Source organism: Cibotium barometz, chromosome 5, assembly GCF_041138505.1.
Source record: "Cibotium barometz isolate CiBa-2024 chromosome 5, ASM4113850v1, whole genome shotgun sequence".
Taxonomy (NCBI): domain Eukaryota; kingdom Viridiplantae; phylum Streptophyta; class Polypodiopsida; order Cyatheales; family Cibotiaceae; genus Cibotium; species Cibotium barometz.
In genome coordinates this window covers 49,627,883-49,633,330 of record NC_141050.1, presented here as the reverse complement: position 1 = coordinate 49,633,330, position 5,448 = coordinate 49,627,883, and positions in this window count along the sequence as shown.

The following is a 5,448-nucleotide window of genomic DNA, read 5'->3' as shown; positions in this document are numbered from 1 at the left end:
AGTATATAAAGCTCGGGGGGGTCACTCGTATAAATATGTAAGTATCACGTGGGTTCAACAGAAGGACATTTTAAATATTTAAAACTTACAGAAATATATTTACAGAGGGGATTTATTTATTGTATTTTAAAAAAAAATTACAGATTTGAATAGGAAAGGATACATTATATTCACTAAAAAATTCACAGATAAGGGACTTTTTAAATAGGCCTTGAACGCACATGATATAGAGGATATACATATAGTGACCCCCCCGAGATATAAAGACATCCCACATATGAAAGTTGTGACATGGTTTTCAGCAATATATAAAGACATCCTACATAGGATTGTAGAACATGGTTTTCAGCAGTATATAAAGACATCCTATATATGAAAGTTGTTACATTTTTTCTTACTCATAACTCATAACAAAAGCCAACCTCCCATGGATGCGAATTCTTCTTGCGATGAGGATGCTCCTAGCAAGGTTTTGCTACGCCCCCTCCAGTCTCACAAGATGACTCAGTGTATTCCTCTGTTGGGGATACAGATGATAAATCTGTCGTGTACTGTGAAAACAGATAAGAAGACCTTGAAGATGCAGAAAAACTGAAGCCAAAGCCGTGTATCAAACGATGAGGATGCTCCTAGCAATTTTTTGCTACGCCCCCTCCAGTCTCACAAGATAACTCAGTGTATTCCTCTGTTGGGGATATAGATGATAAATCTGTCGTGTACTCTGAAAATAGATAGGAAGACCTTGAAGATGTAGAAAAACTGAAGCCAAAGCCGTGTATCAAACGATCCTTCCGTAGACCCAAAACAAGCCAACTGAAGAAAAGCCTACTCAACTGGATGATAAGAAATTTTAGGAATGTTTTGTATTGAGGACTTGGGCTCAAAACAATTTGTATCTCAATGTTACTTTAATAGAAAATATCTTGCAACATTTCAATTTATTTGTGTACTCGTATTATACTTCTCTCTCTCTCTCTCTCTCTCTCTCTCTCTCTCTCTCTCTCTCTCTCTCTCTCTCTCTCTCTCTCTCTCTCTCTCGCTCTCTCTCAATTTTTTCATAAATTATTTTTAAAGCTATCTTAAATTGCTAAAATAATGAGGGATATTTCAAAAAACAAAGATATGAGAAAAATCTCGTATATCGAGAAGAATCTTTACAAAATGAAATGTACTAATAAAGATCTGCAGGTTAGGGTTGCTGGGGCTCTATGCCCTCAAGATTCTCTGTCCCTGGCCATGCATCCATCCTTTGCCCGGGTCTCTTTTGTAGAAGCCTTCTTGCCTATGCGAATCGAAGCTTCTTCTTTGAAGTACCCTTTTTGCCAACCTTCTCAGGGTTTCCTTGATTGAAGATAAAATGCTTAAAAGGTGAATGCATAGGCATTCTTTTCTTCTTTGATGTAGAGGCTTCACTTGTTGGACGTGGTGAGTCAAGATCTTTCGGTGTAATTGCATTGTTAAGTATAATATAATTGCCTTCACCCGCATGCTCCACAACCAAAAATCAGGCATATACCAAGAGACTGCATTAAAAATAAAAATGGCTCAAAATTGAATATTGTAAAAGAGGTGAAAGGAACAAAAATGGGAGAACGAGTAACGTACTTACACTGCTATTAATTTCAATGTACTTGGAAAGAATGAATTTCCATACATTGGCAATAATATGCCACCCACAGGAGTGTGAATCCTTTTGAAGAGGAACGAGTGGATTTAAAAACTTATACTATGTCTCCTTTTTTAACTGAGGATACAGAGCTTCAATGGTAGCAACCGCTCTCTTAGATGCCCTATAACAAAATTTCAATGTTCAAAATTAAAAGAACTTAAGTAGTATGGTACAAATCATACAAAGTAGTACTTACAATTTACATTCTCCGATTTTGCTCGAAACATAGCTCTAAGGGTTCTGATGGGGATGTTTTTTTTAAACTATAGTCATTTTTTGTGTGTATGTGACATGTATAACTTAAATTCAGCATCCAATCACTCTTGAATTTTATGTAGCAAAAATAGTAGTGTAATTTTGCTACTTAGCAGCAAAATTATAGTATAGCAGCAAAATTTCGTTGCTATAAGCGCTACTGAGCAACAAAAAATTTACCTACTGAGCAGTAAAAATTCACTACTATAATCACTGCCCCACAATGAAATTTTAATGCTATAAGCGCTATTGAGCCTGCATAATATCACTGTGGGGCAACAACTAGAGTCCCTGACATTCTGACAAAATAAATAATGCTGGAACATTGCTATGCCCCCGACGTGTTATAGTGAAGAAGGCACGTCTGTAGACATGGACTTAGTTTCACAACACGACACATTACCATAGGATAGCATACCTCCTATGTAGGAACAAACAAAGTGGGATGGAAGAGATACATAGGCACATGCAATGCTTGCTTTTTTAGTCAAGAGGAGTAACATTCCTCACATTCGGTCATGCTGGACTACTAAACATGCTTGGGATGCACTTGATCATTGTACCAGGTACACAATGAAGCACATGTTGCTTATTATCTATGCAAGAAATTAGAGTTAGAGAATATGAATAAGGGAGATGCCATGGATAGTTTCCTTACAAAAATCAAGGATTTTAAGGAATAGTTAGCTAGTGTTCATGAAGTATATCCTCCCAGTTCTTTAGTGCCTACTATCTTAAATGTGTTGCTAGGATCATATCACATTTTTCTTCTACCATCAGACTCATAATGAAAGGCAATCCAAATGCCTTGAAGTTTGAGGAGTTGGTTTCTATGCTCTTGCAAGAAGAATAATCCTAGCAAAATAGATCTATCATGCGTATCGGAGATTAGGCTTTTGCTTCCAGTTAACAAAGAGAAAAAGGTAAATCCTTTCCTCAGGGTAGTTACAAGCCAAAATCAAAGTCATCGAGAAATCCTGTAGACAAGGAAGGCAACAAGCCGCCAAAGGAAAAGGGAAAATGCAACTACTGTAGAAAACCTGGCCACTACATTAATGAGTGCAGGAAGCAGCTAGAGAAGAAGGAGAAAAAGAAAGATCAAGTATGGTTGCATTAGCATTTAATGCAAAGAATAAAGAATCTAAAAATTATGCACATGAAGATTAGGCTTTCATTATGCAATGCAATTTTAACCCTTTGCATAAGGATGTTGTTATTAACAGATGTACATGTCTCGTATTTTGACAGTGGTGCTACCTCAGGGGGGGTCACTCATAAATATGTAATTTAAAATCTCTTTTTTAAACCTTTTTTTACATATAGAAGGGTACCATTTAAAGGGGTATTTACGGATTGAATAGAAAAAGCGTGTGTTTTATTCATGAAAATTTTACAGATAAGGGGCTTTTTAATCAAGCCTTGAATGCACGTGATATAGAGAGTTTACATATAGTGAACCCTCCGAGGATACTAGTAAGCACATTACTTCTCATCGTCGTAGTTTGTTCTCATCACTTGAATCTGCTCCACAAGAAAACACTGTTACATGTGCAAATAACTCCTCATATCATGTAAAAGGAGTTGGTAAAATTTTTCTCACTGTTGTGAATGGTGGGACAATCATGCTCTCATATGTATTATATGTACCAAGGATTAAGAAGAACTTGTTATCTATTTCTACCATTACTAAGGCTGACTTAGTGGTTCAGCTTGTGGATGACAGATCATGTATTATTCACGATTGCAATGATGGCAATACAATTGTTGCTTTTGGTACTCTGTCTCATGGGCTTTACATACTAGTTGCATATGAAAGATAAAATCATGTTGTATGTACAATTTCTGCCACAAAGGTGATGGGTGATGTTAAGTTGTGGCATGCCCGATTTGGTCACTTGAACTTTGGCAGTTTGCTACATTTACATAAGCATGACATGGTGTCTGAATTGCCACATCTTGAAGCCCATATCAAATATATTTGTGAGGCATGTATTCTTGGAAAATTGAATAAACGAGCTTCATTGGTTTAGTTAGAGCTGTCTAAAAATTACAGCTTATACATAGTGATGTACGTGGTTCTATAAGACGACACCTGCTATTAGGGAATACTATTAAAACCCTAAGATATCTCTAGATAATTGTTATAAATAAACATGCATAAATCAGGCATAAACTCATCCACTCGACCACCCCTGAGCCCAAGGGATGCACACATGAATTATAATGAAGTACATCATACCTTTACCTTGATGTCCCATACCATCAAGAGGTATAACTCCAATCTAGTAGCATGTAGCTATAGTGTGAAATGGTAGGTGAGTAGATATAATCCTCTATACAAGAGAACATCATATCATAACCTAGCCTCAAGATAACATAGCCTTAGCCTCCCTTGAGTGTGCCCCATGCCCCTATTATATAGGAGGGCCCTCAAGTGACTCTTAACTCTCCATTTCCCATGTGTGACCCTTGGATGCTTGACCCTAACCTTAACCCTTAAGGTTAGTCTTGACTCTCCATTTCCCATGTGTGACCCTTGGATGCCTGAAACCCTTAAGGTTAGTCTTAACCCATGCTCCACTAGAGCTTGTTCCCATGCTCCCATGCTCACAAGCCTAATGTGGGTTAGCCTCCTAGTATATGCACACATAATGTGCATATAACATACTTCCCCTCTCTCAAAACATTGCACTCTTGCCAATGAAAAGAAGGAGAACTGCGCTGAACAATCTCAACCGACTCCCAAGTTGAATCCTCTATTTCCTATCTTTCCACCTAATTTTAACCTCAGGGATTAGTCAACTAGAAAGTTTCCTTTCCCTGAATTCAAGTACCTTATCACGTTCATGTGGAACATAGGATAATTCTTCGACTTCAACGAGTTCTTGAGGAGTAACTGTGTTATCCTTACCTCCTAGTTTCCCTTTCAATCTATTGATATGAAAGACTGGATGAACTCTAACATGTGGAGGTAGTTTAAGTTCATACGCAACGGTGCCAATCCGATGTATAACTCAAAATGGACCACAATATCTAGGAGAAAAATTCGAGTATTTTTTTGTTGACAAATTCTGAGAATCTTTAGGAACTTTTAAATAAACCAATGCTCATGGTTCAAAAAACCAAGTTGATCATCCTCTATCAACATAGAACCATGTCCAATCTTGAGCACTCCTGATAGAATCATGAGCTTTGGTCAACATTTCTTGCATATCACGTAAGAAATTCGTCGATGCATCAAGCTCAATGTCCTTAAGACCAACATCAATAGGTGCCCTAGGTTGATACCCATACATAAATATGCACAGACTAAAACTAATAGCCGTATATAGAGACATACGCACGAAGCATGTCCTCTATAATCTGATTTCATACGCTCTATTTGTCCATCAGATTGTGGATGATCAGAGCAATTCATACTCAAAGTAGTTTCCTCGTTGTAAACCATTGGGAATAAAATAGGAAGACATGGCATTATAACAGAGTAGGAACCAGGTATCCATTGGTGGCCCGATGTACCCACA